At 36.9% G+C, this 19,020-nt stretch overlaps 1 pseudogene; it reads left to right on the forward strand.

The window, feature by feature from the left end:
• The first annotated feature begins 457 nt into the window (after positions 1-457).
• Positions 458-1,250, forward strand: LOC114373054 (annotated as a pseudogene).
• The last annotated feature ends 17,770 nt before the right edge of the window (positions 1,251-19,020 follow it).

Consider the following 19,020-nt stretch of genomic DNA (forward strand, 5'->3'; position numbering starts at 1 on the left):
GAATCTAACATAAAAATACCAATCTCCCCAAACTGTCCAAACGGACAATTCAAGACTAAATACAATGACTAATGCAAACTGTCTGCAAGAGTCATTGCATTCAGTCTCAAACGGGAATCTAAGGTTCACTCACCATGAACAACATTTGTTTATATAGCAAATTACACTGATCACATACAAGAACATACAAAAGGTAAAATTCAATTACAGACAAATATAGACATCAACAGTTGTTTATGTAACTAATTTCAAATGTTGGGTTTCAAGGGTGCTTATGCTTTATTATTGTAGTTGGGTATATGTGTGTGTGTGTGTATCATGAGTACCAATGTTGTGTTAGCCATTCTTTGCAGATCAGCCAATAAACTGCAGATATATCTGCAAAGAATGGGAAATTGGGATTGAAATTGATACCAATGTGAAGAGAGAAGAGGTGGAGAAGCTGGTCAATGACTTCATGGCGGGAGAGAAAGGAAACAAAATGAGACAAAAGATCGTGGAGTTGAAGAAGAAGGCAGAGGAAGCCACTACACCCAGTGGTTGTTCATTCATGAACTTGGACAAATTCATTAAGGAGTTGTTGCTTAATTAGATAAACCGAAAAAGTTTCTTCTAGAAGTCAAAATTTTCCTTGCTTGCCTTGAGATAGAAAGCCAAAACAATTATTGGATTTTGCCCTTAACATCTTAGCATCGGATTCTCACTCCTCTTCTGTTCCTTTTGCTGTGGTCCTAAAACATCTTTATGATCCTCTTCTCATTATTTTAGGAACCAATAAAGGCTGCAAAGAAATCTCATGTACCTAGCTGCAATAGCTGATTCTCAACCACAACCATCTCCATTGGCTGGTCAGGTACATCATACTCTTGGGGATATCACTGCAACAGCCTTTCTCAGTGCTTCAACAGCAGCAAGGCATGCACAGCCAACTTGGCATGAGCTCTAGTGGAAGTCAAGGCCTCCACATGCTGCAAAGTGAAGCCACTAATGTTGGAGGCAATGCAACCATAGGAACTGGAGGAGGGTTTCCGGACTTTGTACGCATTGGTAATGGCAAGCAAGATATTGGAATATCTGGTGAAGGCAGAGGAGGAAACTCTAGTGTTCACTCTGGTGATGGTGGTGAGACACTTAATTACCTTAAAGTTGTTGGTGATGGAAACTGAACTAGCCAGGGAGAATGGTAAAAGTTTCCTTGGCCCTTAGCCGTTTATTGAGTTAATTAGGAGAATTAGGCAGTGGAGATTAAGTAGGGAAGGGAAGGAGGAAAGTGAAAAGTTGTTGCTTAGATATCTTGTTCGTTAATCTTGTGCTAAAGGCAAACTGCCTTAACGTTTCTCTAGTACTAGTATTTTCTGTGTGTGGTTGTGTGTGTGTGTGTGTGTGTGGCTGTGTGTGTGTGTGGGTGTGGGTGTGTGTCTGTTTCTGTGCGTGGGGGGTGGGGGGGTGGGTGGGTGTGTGTTTCTGTGGGTGTGAGGGGGGGTGTGGCTGTGTGTGTGATTCTATGTGTGTGTGTGTGGCTGTCTGTGTGTGTGTGTGTGTGTGTGGGTGTGGGTGTGGGTGTGGGTGTGTTGCTGTGTGTGTGTGTTTCTCTCTCTCTCTCTCTCTCTCTCTCTCTCTCTCTGTGTGTGTGTGTGTGTGTGTGTGTGTGTGTGTGTGTGTGTGTGTGTGTGGTGACGCTGCGATGCATTGTGTGTTTGCATAGGATATTGTCTTCCATTGTGTTCCTTATTCTAATGACTGTGCCGCGAAGCGAAATAGGGAATGAAAAGAGAGAATCGTGAAGGGGAAGGTTAAACCGAAATCTTCCAAAAGGTTAAAAAAAAGATAGAAAGAAATATTAAGACATGGTCGGGACTGATGATAGGAATAAAGAGAAAATAACCACTTTTGACATCATGGGGGTGTGTGAGAGAAAGAGAAAGAAAAAAGGGAATTATTCAGATGATGTTGATTCCAATAGTGTTGAGAAGGTAGTAGCTATGTGGGAGAGGAGACTTTCGTTGAAACTTCTGCTTGCTGCCTTGAATGGAAAGGATTCTGCAATAGCTATGTGCAGATTCTACAGGCTCATGGGTACTACCACTGCTGAGCTGTTGTTGAATCGGTAAAGAAGAACAAGAGTTCAGTTTCTGCTGATAAGTCCCTAACACTGATTTCCATGTTTTATAGGTTTAAGGATACTTGGATGTGGGGAGCTGCATGTAATGGGATCTTCTCTACCAAAAGTTCAATAAAAAAACATATATATAGATAATACAAGAGAGAGAGAAGGGCAGTGGCAGTCACAACATATATATAGAGAAGGGCAGTAGATAAAATTACAAAAACATTCAACACTAACAATGAACAAGTTCTGAGAGTTAAAATCACAATAAATACTTCAAAGATATCAATCCAATGAAAGAAAGGTCATGTAGAGACGCATGAACATATCAGTCCAATGAAAGAAAGTTCATGTAGACAGGCATAGCATAAGTTACAAATATACCAGTAATGCATACAACAACAATTTCAAATTAGTTTTTGAATCAAAGATATAAATACCTGAGTTCGAGGCTTCAGCACAATTGACTTTCTAGCAATGACCGCAGGACCAGTTTGAATTTTCAAACAGCAATGACCACAGGATCAACAATGGCTAAAATCGCTCCTAATGGAATCTGAAAATAGTATGGCAGCATAATTTAGTGTTTACCAAATTAAATTAAAAAAGGCTAAATGACATTATAAATAATATATTTGATTTTGTCCTGCATCCATTTCCTTCCCTCTATCTAGTTTGGAGTCTTATACTCAAATTACTTGCTGACTTTCTTCTATATTCACTCTTGCATTTGTGGGAGCTTGTTATTATGCTTAGTCATGTTAATTTATTCCATATTCACTCTTGCTTGTGGCTAATATTTATGCCCCCTGTGATTTAGAAGGTAAAAGACAGCTATGGCAGTCTTTGAGTACAAGGAAGCTTCAATCTCAATTGGGTAGAGGTATTAAGTGGGCCTCTATCAGGAATTTGGTTGGGAAGCATAAGATAGATCTTCTTTGTTTGCAAGAAACAAAGAGGGATTCCATTGACAGGGCACTTTGTCAGGCTCTGTGGGGTCACTCAGACTTTGATTGGGAATGGTTTCCTACAGACAATACAACTGGGGGGCTTCTCTGTGTCTGGAATAACAATAACTTCCAGGTTGATATTAAAATAGCTTAAAGGGGTTTCATCATGTTGGAGGGGGTATGGCTGGTAGAAAGTCAGAGGCTAGTGGTGGCTAATATCTATGCTTCTTGTGAGCTAGAAAGCAAAAGACAGTTATGGCAGAGGCTATATTTAATGAAGAATCAATCCCAGGTTCAGTGTTGGTGCCTTGTAGGGGACTTCAACTGCATCAGACACCCAGCTGAAAGAGCGGGAAGCACTCTTTGTAATCCAAACACTAATCTTATAGCTGAATTTAATGAGTGGCTCATTGAAATGGAGGTACATGATATTCCTTGCTTGGGCAAGCCCTTTTACTTAGGTTAGGCCTAATGGTTCTTGTAAGAGCAAGTTAGACAGAGTGCTGGTCTCTGATGATTGGGTATCCAAGTGGCCTGATAGTTCCCAACATAACCTTGAAAGGAACTACTCAGATCATTGCCCTATCATTTTTAATTCTAAAAATATTGATTGGGGCCCTAAGCTTCTGAACCTAGTTTTGTTGCTTCTCCTGTTAACTCTTCTACATTTTCTGATCATAGTAATCAACAATTTGTTAAATCAAAAAATTTGTCTCAGCAACAACTATAAGTTGTCTCTGATCCTATGTCTAACCAATTTAATAACGGCTCTGTTGTTCCTTCTAATCATTCGCCTATTCTCCATCAGTCTGATCCTCTTACTCAGTCTAATAATTCTTCTTCTTCTTCTGAACATCAGTCACCCCCTAGACCTCCTAATGTGCACCCTATGCATACAAGATCCAAATCTAGTTTTCATAACCCAACAATTCACCCTTCATTGTTTTTGACTCTTTGTGAGCCTAGAGGTGTCAAACAAGCAATGGCTTATCCTAATTGGTTGTCTACTATGCAGTAGGAATACAATGCTTTGATAAATAATCATACTTGGGATCTTGTTCCCTTACCCCCTAACAGGAAAGCAGTTGGTTGCAAGTGGATATTTCAAGTGAAGGAAAATGCATATGGGACAATTAATAAATACAAGGTTTAGTTGGTAGCTAAGGGGTTTCCTCAAGTACACATGGCTTTGATTTTCATGAAAATTTTCCACTATTGTTAAACCTATCACAATCAAAATCATAATCACTCTTGCTTTAACCAATGGCTGGGATTTATTCCACTTGGATGTTAATAATGCCCTTCTCAATGGCATTCTTGAGGAAATAGTGTACATGGTTCAGTCACCACTGTACTTAGGAAGCATCTATGGATAATGTCACTGTTATTAAGGTTATTCTCAGAACCTTTGAGATGGTATCTGGTCTCAGAATTAACTTTGCTAAGAGCCAATTTGGTGCAATCGGCCAAACCGAGGACTGGTGCAGATTTGTAGTTGATTACCTGAATTGTGGCCCTCTGCAGTTCCCATTCAGTTACCTAGGGATGCTTATAGGTGTCAATCCTAGAAGGAAGGTGGTGTGGGAGCCCATAATTAGAAAATTCGAGGCTAAGTTGAATAAATGGAACCAGAGAAATGTCTTAATGGCAGGCAGAATTACTCTAATAAGTTCTGTCTTGACAGCTTTGCCTCTGTTTGACATGTCTTATTTCAGGGCCCCTTCAGCAGTGATAAATAGGCTTACTACTATCCAAAGACAATTTCTTTGGGGTGGAGGTGCAGAAGGTAAAAAGATAGCTTGGGTGGCTTGGGATCAAGTGTGTGCTCCTAGAGATAAAGGAGGCTTGGGAATCAAAGACATCAAGGCTTTTAATAGAGCCCTTCTTATCAAGCAGGCTGAAGAAAGTCTTGCCAACCATCATTGATGAGAGACAATCTACCTTCATAGATGGTAGACAGCTGCTACATAGTGTTATTGTTGCAAATGAAGTGTTGGAGGAAGCAAAAAGGGGGCAAAAGCCATGTTTGATGTTCAAAGTGGATTTTGAGAGAGCTTATGACGCGGTTTCCTGGGATTTTCTTAGTTACATGATGTCCCGAATGGGGTTCTGCAATAAATGGATATGCTGGATCCAAGCATGCCTCAAATCTGCCTCGAAATCGGTACTTGTAAATGGGAGCCCAACTGCTGAATTTACCCCCTATAGAGGTCTGAGGCAGGGAGACCCGTTAGAACCTTTGCTATTCAACATTGTCGCAGAAGGTCTAACTGGTTTTATGAGAAAAGAAGTAAATGAAAAGCTCTTCTCTGAATTCCTGGTTGGCAAAGACAACATACCAGTAAGCATCCTCCAATATGTCGACGATACTGTATTTTTTGGGGAACCTACCATGCAAAATGTCAAGGTCATAAAGACAATCTTGAGAGGATTTGAATTAGTTTCTGGTCTTAAAATAAATTTTGCAAAAAGCTACTTTGGTGCAGTGGGAAAATCTGATCAGTGGGTTAGAGAAGCTGCTGGATTCTTGAACTGCAGGATTTTGTTGCTACCTTTCACATATTTGGGCATTCCCGTTGGGGCTAATCCAAAGCGTGGTCAGCTGTGGGATCCGGTTATTAGGAAGTGTGAGAGAAAATTAGCAAGATGGAAACAAAGGCACTTATCCTTTGGGGGGAGAGTGACCCTTATTCATTCCACATTATTCTCCATCCCTATCTATTGTCTTTCTTTCTTCAGGTTGCCCGGAAAAGTAGCGGAGAAGCTGATCTGAATCCAGCGTAATTTCTTATGGGGAGGTGGCTCGGAGCAACGAAAGATACCATGGGTGAACTGGAAAATAGTTTGCCTTCCAAAGGAAAGAGGGGACCTCGGTATAAAAGATATATGGGCTTTCAACAAGGCTCTACTTGGAAAATGGAGGTGGGACATGCTTCAGCAAAGCAACAAGTTATGGTCCAAGATATTGGATTCCAAGTATGGTGGATGGAGATCATTGGTGGAAGGCAGTAGAGGGAATAATGAGTCAGCTTGGTGGAAAGATTTAATGGAGGTTACACAAGACCAACAGCTGAATTCTATCCTCCAAGATGGCACTACTTGGAGGGTGGGGTGTGGGGATAAAATCAAATTCTGGGAGGATTCATGGTCTGGACATGGAGAGGCTCTAAAGATGAAATACCCAAGGCTTTATAGGATATCTCTTCAGCAGCATAAACCCATTCAGCAGGTGGGAAGTTTCAATGAATCCTCATGGGAATGGAACCTCTCATGGAGAAGGTCTTTGTTCGATAATGAAATTGCATCCGCTGCAGGCTTTTTGGAAGAAATCTCTCAGATTACAATCCAGCGACATATATCTGATTGCTGGATGTGGAAAGCAAAGCCTAATGGTTGTTATTCTACAAGGAGTGCATATAACATGCTAAAGGAAAGTTCAGTGGGTGTAAATCTGGATGAATCACTGCAGAACCTTTGGAAATTAAAAATCCCATCCAAAGCTGCAATTTTTGCATGGAGACTCATCAAAGATCGATTGCCGACTAAATCTAATCTGAGAAGGAGGCAAATAGAGATAAATGACAGCTTATGCCCGTTTTGCAAAACTATTGGTCTACCAATTTATCAATATGTTTTTCAGCAAATTAGGATGGTTCTTTAGTTGTAGGGATGTAACTTAGGAGGGCTCACAAGCCAAGGGGCTTTGATTATGTATTCTTTTATATAGGGTGGATCACACCAATCTGAGTAGCTTGACAGGTGGATCCACTATGATTTCTATAACTCTTTTGTAATTATAGTACCCCTGGTACTGTTATTTTAATGTACATATCCTATTTTGTTGATAAAAAAAATGGAGTAGAATTCTCACTTCAAAGTACAAGGGATGGAGAGGATTGGAAGAGGGCCTTCCTAAGCAAACCCATTCCTTTTGGTGGTCTGATTTGAGGTCTATAATTCATCACAGCAGCATGGGTGATGTCTTAAAGCAGTTTCTTTGGAAATTGGGCAGTGGTGATCAAATACTATTTTGGGAAGATTCTTGGGTGGGTGATGGAATAACTCTTAGAGATAAATACCCAAAATTGTATCAAATATCCTCTCAAAAATTTCAGATAGTGGAAAGCATGGAGTCCTTTGGAGAAGCTGGTTGGGAGTGGGAATTCTCATGGAGAAGAAATCTTTTCGACAATGAGTTGGGGAGAGCTTCAGCCTTTATTGAACAGGCTACAGCACTAAGCCCCAATGCAACTTTGAAGGATTATTAGGTGTGGGGAGCTGACCCAAAGGGAATCTTTACTACCAGCACTGCCTATCTTTGTATTAAAGGTGATCAGCCAATTGGCCACCTAAATCGTGGCTTCAATCAGCTGTGGGAAATCAAAGTACCTCCTAGAGCCCTATCCTTTGCTTGGAGACTACTTTGGGATAGGTTACCAACTAAGGAAAACTTAATTAGAAGGCAAGTTGTAATTGAAAATGATCTTTGCACCTTCTGCCAAAGCCAAGTTGAATCTGCCTCTCATCTCTTTTTCACTTGCAAAAAAGTTATGCCAATGTGGTGGGAGTTTAACTCTTTGGTCAAGGAAGACAGAGTTATGCATTGTAGGCCTGGGGACAACTTCTCTCAGCACTTCTCCTTGGCTGGTTCGAGGGATTCTAATAGAAAGTGGAAGATTTGGTGGATAGCAGCTACAATATCTATTTGGAACCTTAGAAATTTCATGACTTTTAAAAATCAATTGTTTGTCATCTCTAAGCTGGTGGATAATGCAATCTTTCTCACCTGGTCTTGGTTGAGGGGGTGGGAAAAGGACTTTGTTGTTCCTTTTTAGCAATGGTCCTCATCTATGTCTTTGGCCTTTACCTAGTGTGGGGTGTATGGTTGGGTTTTGTAGTTTTCTTTGTTGGGTTGTTATTTTGTTGCTTATGTTTTCACGTCTCAGGAGATGGCATCCCATTTGTATCCAATGAAAGTAAATCATTCAATTAATATGAACATCACTAAATTTTTATAGAAAAAAATGAAGAAAAGTATACTAATTCATTTTCACTCTATGCTAGAAATCTACCAAAACATGAAGACAAAATTTCGTTGAAAACAAAAATACAGGCCTCCAAACAACAAAAACTGGATACAAACTTAAACCAACAAAAACTAGATACAGAAAGAACACTGTACTTACCTAGGATTAGCTCCATACAAGGATAGATAAACCCACCCAGTTGGCTTCACGAGTTCCATGGTCTTAATCTCCTAAAAATGTTCCCAAAGTCAACACCAAACCAATAAAATAAAAATTTACCTTCAAGTTGTGAAAACCATCACCGGTACGGATGGAAACTTTGCTCGGCGTGTAACTCTCGTCAAGCTTGAAAACCAAGTAAAGCACAATCCACAGCCACAACAAAATGAAACCCCACATTACAATTCTTATTGATACTTTTATATGGTTAGCCAAGTGGACAAAATGACCCAATAATTTGATAAGAACCTTCGGACAATGCCACCGCACTGATTAAGAACTTACTAAGAAGAGCAACAAACTAAGGTAGAGCTCATACCTTGTTAACTGGCAGCGTAGAAAGCTTTGAGCTTTGAGCACCCACGACTGTTCCAAGAGTAGTGTAGGATTTTCTTCGACCCACAGTTCCAACAGCAGTGTAGGGTTTTCTTCGACTTTTCTTCGATAGGAGGTTCTGTGGGTTCCAGCGAGCGGTTTCCGATAGTATTGAAATGAATGTGGGGCAATGTGGATGTCGACCGAGCGGTTTCCGGCAGATTTCAGGTGGGAGGAGAAAGAGAAGAGAGAGTGCAGCAGGGTTTTCAAGCGCGCGAGTTGTGAAATTTCAACACGTTTTAACTTATTAACATAACAACATCAACATCAATTTTTTAAGGATAACCGATGTTAGGATGAACCTGTTAACATCGGTTTTCTAAAAATCGATGTTAACTTCAACAAGGTAACATCGGTTTCTCAAAAAACTGATGTTCAGTTCAACTCCTTAACATCGGTTTTGTCAAAACCGATGTTAACATATTCATCTTAACATCATGTTAACATCGGTTATTTAAATAACCGATGTTAACATTAAGTAGTTAACATTGGTTTTTATAAAACCGATGTTAAGTAACTCCATTTATTTACAAAAATGCCACCCGCTATCGTTAACATCGGTTTTTGCAATAACAGATGTTAATTGACCGATGTAGAAAGCCATTTTTTTAGTAGTGCAAGTTTCAACTTATAGAGACTAGTTCAGGCTTAGCGCAATAGGCGCGCTAAGCGCACTTCCAAGAATTCAAAAACAGTAAGAGATTGGCGCTTAGTGCTTCCTGCCCCACTAAGCCCAGCTTGAAAGCTCAATTTTCAGGATGGATCTGGGGCTTAGCTCAGGATAGCGCGCTTAGCGCTGCTACAATGAAATTTTTCTAGAGAAGAAGTGGCGCTTAGCGCATCATCCACATTAAGCCCACTGATTAAGGTTCAATTACAGTGAAGATGTTGGGCTTAGCATAGTGATGTGCGCTTAGCTGAACTATTCAGCCAACCAATTAGGGGTCGATGCGCTTAGTGCGAGCAAGCTCAGCTTAGCATGTGAAGACTAAGCGCTTAGCGCAAGGTCTGCGCTTAGCAGATAGACAATTGCAAAAAAAAAAAATCTTAGTCTTTATCTGTCTATCTCTTCACACAAGCTTAAAACCCCTTGTTCATTACTAAACAAGCTGAAATTAATCACAATCACAAGCAAGGTATCCTAACTACATGCAAGAGATAAGAATGGAAAATAGAAAAGAGAAAGAAAAGTCGGGTTGCCTCCCAATAAGCGCTCTTTTAAGGTCACTAGTTTGACGCATCATCCTGTTATCCAGGATCCAACAAAGTTCCTACTTCAAGGACCTTCTTCTCGGGTCTCATTTCCTCCATCACATGCACTTTAAGACAGACATTTTGGCTAGGTGAATCTTTGTCCTCATGGAACAAATCAAAGCTGATCTTCTTTCCCATGTCTACCATGCAGCTTGCAGTAGACATGAATGGGCGGCCAAGAATGAGAGGAATGTTAGCATCCTCTTCTATATCTATGACAATGAAATCAGTTGGAAATATAAGGTGTTAAACCTTCACCAAAACATCTTCAATGACTCCATATGGCCTTGTGATGGGGCGGTCAACTAACTAGAGGGTCATGCGTGTGGGCATTATCTCTATCTCTCCAATTCGTCGGCACATGGAGAGAGGCATTAAATTGATACTGGCTCCCAAGTCTATGAGAGCTTTGCCTACAACAACCTTGCCGATAAAATACGGTATCGTGACAACTCCAGGATCTTTGTGCTTGGGTGGAAGGATGCGTTGAATGACAACACTACAGTTACATTCCACAACAATTTTGTCACTATGGATGTACCAGTTCTTCTTGGTTAACATATCCTTCAAAAATTTGGCATAGAGGGGCATTTGCTTAAGTGTTTCTCCAAACGGCAAGGTAATTTCCAGTTTCTTGAAAATTTCAAGAAATCTGGCCAAATGTCGCTCCTTATCTTTCCAGGAGGGTACCAACGGATAAGGTACCTCCTTGCATTCAATAGTAGTAGCCTCTTTCTTTTTTTCTATGTTAGCCTCACTCTTGCCCTTCTTCTTCTCAGTCTCAACAACCTTCTCTTTTTATTTTTCTTTTTTCAACTTTTTTTCTTTTTCTTCTTCTTCTTTTTCTTTTTCTTCCTTCGTCTTTATTTTCTCTTGATAGTCTCTTATTGGTGTCTTTTCTTCTTCATCACCTTCTGCTTCCTCAACAATTTATTCAAGTTCAACTAAATCATCAACCGGTTCCAGCGCCGGTTCTTCAGCCTGCAGTTGTTTAAATCCCTCCACCTTCTGATCAGCTCTACTTTCCTCCACTTGAATCGCCATTCTGCTTCTAGTCATCACAGCTTTACACTCTTCCTTAGGATTTTTCTCTGTGTTTGCTGTAAAGTTGTTGGATGATCTTTCAACTAACTGCTTTGCAAGCTGGCCCACCTGGACTTCCAGATTCTTAATTGAAGACTCGATGCTCTTTTGGTTAGACATTGACACTTTCATGCGAGGTACCAAAGTTAGAGTATACTAGAAGATGCAGGTGTAAATTGAAATAATTATAAATAAAGAGAATGGATTAGGACGAAAAAATAGATAAATTAAGTTTTTTCATGCGGGGGACCAAAATAAGAGTATACCAGTAGATGCAAGTATAAATTGGAATTATTATAAATAGAGAAAAATTATTAACATTACATCATAGAGTAGCTCTGGTAGGCTAAGTTCACAGTATTCTCGTCTTCTGACTTTCCTTCTACAACAATATTGGATTTGCTCATTTCTTTTGTCTTAAATTAATTAATTTAAATTCTTGTTTAATTTCATCTCTTGTTTAATTTAATTTTCTATCAATTTAAATCACTATTTTTTCCAACCTTTTCAAATCTTTTTCTTAATCAAATATGTATATACGTAAGTACTTCCATGTGAATGGCAGAGATGTTTTTGGGAAGCAGAGGGAAGCAACAAGTTTATCAACTAAATTGTAATACGTGTGTGGCAAATTTTTTAGATGTTATGTGTTACTGTTAGCTTGTCTGATGCAATCCTACCCTGCAAGAATATTGGATAGAAGACTCCAAGAAGATCGGGCCAAAGATGTAAGAGAAGGCCCTAAGGTTCTCATGAGCCTTAGGGTAGATTTTGGGCCCATGGGCTAAGTATGTGCCCACTTATCTTTGTACATATTAGATTAGGATTTCATTATTTTTGGGTCTTGTATTTAGGACTCCATAATGTAGGTAGGGTACCCTAGAAATGTAGGATTTTTCAGCCCTTGTATTTTAGGGCACCTACACTAGTTTTTGTATTATGGGTAGTTTTGTAATTTCGCATGCATTAAGTGAATATTTGATGTGTGTGTTGAGAAATAAATTTAATTGAATTGCGAGAAGTCCAATCCAATTAAATTTTAGAGGGGGTGGTGAGTATTTGCTTGCTACACCCTATTGCCACATCATATAGTCACACTTTGTGCATGTCTTCTATGCTTTACATGCCTCATGACACCTAAGCACACTTAGTGGAGAATCTTGGACTTGATCTTGGACTAGTGGACTGAACCATAGCTAAAATTCACTAATCATAATTAGTGAAATTTTGGCTCCACAAATTTAATTTCAAATTTAAGTGAAATTTAAATAGAAATTCAAATTTTCCTCCAATTTTGTGTGACACTTTGGCTATAAATAGAGGTCATGTGTGTGTATTTTTTTGAACTTTGATCATTTGAAAATTAAACTTCAGATTTTAGAGCTCTTTTAAATCATAAAATTTCGTGTTCTTCTCTTCCTCTCCCTTCATTTATCTCCTTCTTCCTCCAAGCTCTTATCCATGGCCTCCTATGGTGGTGAGCTCCTTCTAGACTCATCTTCTCCTTGAAGTGGCATCTCCTCTCTCTCTCTTCCTTCTCCATTCCACTGTCATTCATCTTCCAAGAAGTAAAGGAGTCCATTGATGAAGAAGATCCTAGGCCTACAAGCTTCAATGGAGCTTACATCATTGTCCTTGGATGTATTAGTTTTACTTTTATCAGATGTTCACACATGTGCGCAGAAGGAAGTTGGTTAGGAACCAAATTGGAATTATATATGTGCAGCTGTGGTGATGCCAATTTTCAAGTGTACAGGTCTCTAATTTTTGTGTGGGCTTGGTGCTGATAAAAAGTAAAGTTGAAGGGTGATTATATGAAGGCTTGGTGGTGGGTTACTACTTACTAGTGCCTCTTATTTTCTTCATAAGGTTTAAGGGGTTAGGCGTTTTTTGTTTATATCGGCCTGTAGAATATATGTATTTTTGTTTTACATTTATGAGTATGATAGATTAATTTACATTCTAAAGTGAGTTGGTGATCACTTATTTAGAAGATCACTCTTATTTATTAGTAAGTCATTGATAATAGCTAATTATGAGTTTATTTTGAGGTTAAATTATATAAAAATTTATAATTTTTTTCTCATAATTTTTTCTTTTTGAGCAAATAATTGATAAATTAACATCATTTAAGTTTTTATGTAGATGATACTAAAAGTGATAAATTTATTATGTTTAGTGAGTAAAATAAAGCCCAAGAAAACAACAATAATTAAGGAAAACAAGCTAATTGAGAAAACTAATGCTAATTAGGAAAAAGAACTAATTGAGTAGGGCTAATTAAGGAAAGAATAATAATTAAGGAAGCATAACTAATTAAGAAAAGTAATTTAAGCTCTGCAAATGGATTTGAGAGAGAAAATAGATAAAGTAAGTTCTTTCATGCGGGAGATCAAAGTTAAAGTGTACTAGTAGATGTAGGAGTAAATTGAAATAATTATAAATAGAAAAAATTATTAACATTACATCGAAGAGTAGCTCGGATAGGCTAAGTTTCTAATATTCTTATCTTCTGAATTTCCTTCTACAACAAAATTGGATTTTCTCATTTCTTTTGTCTTTAATTAATCAATTTAAATTCTTGTTTAATTTCTCTTCTTGTTTGATTTAATTTTTTTATCAATTTAAATTATTACTTTTATATAACCTTTTCAAATCTTTTTTTAATTATACAAATTTATAAATCAAAAAATATATAATATATAATATATAATTTTTAATTTTATTTTATTTCATTTTACATATTTTTTATTTAGAATAATTTATTTATTTTTATTTTTATTTTATGAATTTATAATTAAATTTCTTAAATTAATATGTAAATAATTTTTGTAAACTTATTTTAATATAGATATTACTTTTACTCTAATTACATAAATCTATATAATTACGTCAATTAGTATGTAAATTATAAAAAAAAAATTATTTAACATGTAAATTATTTTTATTCTAATTATATAAATCAGTAAAATTTGAATATTTAAAATTTCCGGACTATTTTCGTTTTAACTATAAATTTTATTTAGTAAATAAGTTTTTCAATACCAATTATATAACTCAAGAAAATTAGATAAATTAATAAGCAAATTATTTATATGAATTATTTTATATATTTTATAAAAAATTATGTACATTTATTTTTATATATAAATAATAAGAATTTTTATTTTAATTATTAAATAATAATTTTTTCGATTATTTATATATTATTTTAGATTTACATAATATTTATATATTACATAAAATAATTTTTTTTCAAATAATCCATATATTTTTTATGTATTTATTTTATAATTATAATAAAATAAGAGCAATTTTTTATAATTTACATTAAAATAAAATTTATAATGAAATAAATACATATAAATATAAAATTAAATATATTTAAATATTAAATATTAAATATTATATTTAATGTCTCTAGGGTCTTGGATAGCAACTTGTTTTGTGCCAACAGAGCGTCCTGTGAGGTTAGCTCCAATAAGCTCTTCTTGGTAGGAATGTGGGCTCGGTCTCTTAGAATGGCAATGTCACTAGCAGCCATGCTTTCAATTAAGTCCATTGCTTCGTCGGGGGTCTTCATTTTGATCTTACCCCCAGCTGAAGCATCCAAGAGCTGCTTAGATTGTGGTCTCAATCCATTTATAAATATGTTGAGCTGTATGGGTTCAGAAAAACCGTGAGTGGGAGTCTTCCGCAATAAACCTCAGAATCTTTCAAGTGCCTCACTCAATGATTCATCCAGAAACTGGTGGAAGGAAGAGATGGCAGCTTTGCCTTCTACATTCTTCGATTCAGGGAAGTACTTCTTTAAGAACTTTTCTACCACTTCATCCCATGACTTCAGGTTATTTCCTTTAAAAGAATGAAGCCATCTCTTAGCTTCTCCAGCTAAAGAAAATGAGAACAGACTCAACCTGATTGCATCCGCAAGCACACCCGTGAGGCTGATAGTATTGCATATCTCTATATAGGTGGCCAAGTGAGCATAAGGGTCTTCATTAGGTAGACCATGAAATAGATTATTTTGAATCAATTGTATCAAAGAAAAAGGATATGTAATTGTCTGAGCTTGAACTTCTGGCTGTGCAATACTGGTGAAAAATTGTGGCACAGTAGAACTTGAATAATCCTCCAGGGTTACTCTTATTGGCTCTTCAACCATGATTGGGTCTTCAACAGGTTCTATATGAGAATGCCCTGCAATAGGAAAACTAGAAGATGCCTCGGAAGATCGAGGTCCTTCTTCTGGAGTTGTTGCTGCTTCTAAATCCTGCAAAAAAAATATTTGATTCTCTCTAAGTTACGCCTTCTACAAGTGGAGTTAATCTCCAAATCAATGGGAATCAAAGCACCTGTAGTAGATCTTCTTTGCATACAAGAAAACAGAACAACAATTATACAGTTCAAAAGAACAATGAATGTACAGTAACTAAAATATGAACAAAAGAATCAATGAATCAAAGAGAAAAATATAAGGCAATGCCCTAAAACTGAACTAAACTCTTCTTGAAACAAGTTCCCCGGCAGCGGCGCCATAAATACTTTGTTGGATTTCCCCTGCAGCTACTTTTTGGTCCAATTTTTCTTTATACAAATATGTTCAAGGGAAATCCGGTTTGCCAGAAAGCGCACTAGATCGTCAAGTATTTAAAATTAAAACGGATGAATCCGAGTATCGAACTCAGGGAACTAGTATTAGACAGGGTTGAATTCATAAATAAGGCATTGTTGAAAGAAACATTGATAATTGATGGTTTAAAACATAATTAAACTAAGTCTAGGCTAAAAACAGTAAAAATTGCAAGTAAGTAAGATTGACGGAAGTAGGTAAAGGTGTTGGGTCTTTCTAACAAACCAACTGATGTATATAAAGATGTTTCTCTAATCAATCATGCTTTTGTGTTCTATGTTATAGCCTAAATTACTAAACCTCGATCCCTGGTTGGGCTGAATCAATCCAAGCTTCGTCCTCAGATCCCTCTTGTTGGACTAGGCTCAATTTAGACAGCCCTCCTAGGTTTAGACTAACTTAAACTAAGTTTCGTCCTCAGATCCCTCTTGTTGGACTAGACTCAGCTTAAATAGCTTATGAAAGTTTAGACTAATTTAGCCTAAGCTTTTTCCTCAGATCCCTCTTGCTGGACTAGACTTAGACCAAACAGTATTATCGTAATAGCATATTTAAAACCAAAACTTAATCCGCAGATCCCTTATTTAAGACTAAGTTTCAATCCTGCTTCATTCAAGTTCAAAGGCAATAGTACATTTCCCAATGCTAAATTCACCTAACTATGCACACAAATGGTTGATCAGACCAAGAGCATCCAGAATTTAAGCATTGAAAGAAGCATTGAACATAAGAAACACAATCAATTAGATATTAAAGTAATCACATCAGTTGTTCTTTAGAAATCCCCAACAAGGGTGTTTAGCCAGCCATTATAGAAAAAACCCTAACAATAATGAGATTAAGAATAGAGAATAATTGCTCCTTACACAAGAAGAGGGATACCTCCTCCTCTTCTCAGCATTTCACAATCACTCTGCAACTCCCTAATCATTCTCTCTCTAATTACATAACCTAGGTATCTCTGCAAAAGCTACTCCTCTTGCTGCCTCCAGAGCTCTTTTCCCGAAATAGGCACTGTGGTGTGCTCTGGAATTCAGTGCAAATCAAAATCTTCTTGGATTGTTACCCTAATTCTGCGTAAAACAGCTTTAAATAGGCTCTGAACCCATGATGTTGCGCTTAGCGCCACCCTCGCGCTTAGCGCGAGTAAGTGGATTTGAGCTTAGCGTCAGTCGTGCGCTGAGCCTGGCTGAAAACAACTGTTGCGCTTAGTGCATTGATCTCGTGCTTAGCGCGTGGCCCTGATATTGATGCTCTGTCAGATTCTTTTGTCGTGCTAAGTGCGCTGAAGCTGCACTTAGCAGTGGATGCACGTTTAGCCCAACTGATGAGCTAAGCTCAACTGACACTTTTAGCACTTCATGACTTAGCCTATTTTTCTCCTGAAATTGCACAAATTTCATCATTAAATCCAATGGAAATATTCTAGAGACAGCTTTAACCATAAAACAAGATTTATTTACAAAATTACTACAAAATAGCCATAAATTGGGGAACTATACAAGTTTTGGAAAATGTTTTCTATACAAAAGTGTGTCGTATAAGACGACTAACAGTGATCTTCAAGGATATTGTGATTAGGGTGAATGTTGCCTTTGAATTGGACAAAATTGTTATGACAAATAATAATATGATCCATGACTCGTTGTACTGAATCTATTTGAAGTGATTAATGAAAATACATATGATTTTGCTTATATGGTTACTTCTTATGATATGTGGCATACTAGATTAGGTCCTGTAAATTCCTCGTATGTTATTAAATTGCAATGATTAGGTTTAATCAACATGCTTGACAAACAAAGTAGCAAATGTGACATACGCATTGAATCAAAATTAATTAAAAAAACATGTCTGCTTATACAACGTGAATCTAAACCTCTTGTTTAATTCATTAGGATCCTGTTGATTTTTAATAAACTATGTCAAGGGGAGGTAGGAGTTATATTTTAACCTTTATAAACTAACAGAATATGCAAGATAAAATTATTTATTAGGCCAATCTATTTATGTTGGAATATGGGGAAGCAGTGTGGTGTACTGATGGTTGGGAATAAGAGTTAAAATGGAGGAGGAATTGGTTTGAATGGTAAAGTGATCAAGTGCAATAGCTGGAACAAGTATTGGGAAATATGTGAAAGTTCATAGACATGATTTTGATAAGTGATTGTGCCTGGAAGATGCATGCTACATGATATTTTGTGGTCAACTTAGCTTACAAGGAAATTCTTTATCTACAAACAGCAAGTCAACCTTATGAAATTTTTTCCTAGTTGTGGAGAATAAGAATTCCACCAAAGGCAGCGATGTTGTCTTGGATAGTGTTCTTAGACAAGTTGCCTTAAGAGACGGTCTAAAAGAAAGAAAAAAATAACAACTGGTAGACAATGACTTTTCATGTGCGTTTTGTCATGTTTAGGAAGAATATGTCTCGCATACTTTGTATACTTCCATTGAAGTGGATCTGATTTGGAAATATTGTTACTCATGATAGAGATAATCAAACTCTTTTTCTTGAAAAACCAATGGCTCGCTTTCAACTACGTTCAGCAAATATGACAGGGAAGACTAAATTGGATAGAGTCTTGTGGTTTTCTGAGATTTGGTGCACCTCAAATCGAAGGAATCAATATGCTTTTAGAGGATGTAATAACTTTGATAGAAAGCTACTACCGAATAAGATTATGTCCACGAATTGGGTTTGGCTAAACGGTAAATTGCAATTTGATAAGGCTATTTTTAACTCTATTGTAATGAGGGGCGGACATTGGAAAAGAAATTGGTGGCTTAACACATATATAGAGGGGTAAAAGGATGGGTAGTGGAAAAGGAACATGCAACCAATAGAAGTTCCTAGTGTAAGGTATGGATAAATACATTAATGTCAAAGATTGCAACTATATTGGTTTGTTTTTAAATTTTACGTTATGCAGCTATAATATAGTATAATCTTACTTTTTGTTTTGAAAAACAATGGTTATTTTATATTTATGCTGATTGGAAACACATAAATACAAAGTAACCATTAGCTAAAAGGTGAATGTTTAGGGTTGTATGTTTGGATCTATCTTTTGTAAAAGGGTTTTGGTCCAAGATAAATCAATATATATTTATTTTTCTAATAAAAAATAGAGATACATAACCCAATTGATCACTTTAGGTAATTTGACAGTATTTGATGAGTAGTCTATTACTCTAGAGATTGAAGAGCCATTGTAGTAGTTAATGTAGATTTTTGTAGTTAATACAAATTGCTAGAGTTCACTACTAGAAAATACATATTACATCGCTCAGTTAACATCGATTTATATGAAAGTCGATGTTAACAAATGCACGGTGACATTTTTGTAAATAAGTGGATATGGTTAACAT

The sequence above is a fragment of the Glycine soja genome, chromosome 1 (genome assembly GCF_004193775.1).
Source record: "Glycine soja cultivar W05 chromosome 1, ASM419377v2, whole genome shotgun sequence".
NCBI lineage: Eukaryota > Viridiplantae > Streptophyta > Magnoliopsida > Fabales > Fabaceae > Glycine > Glycine soja.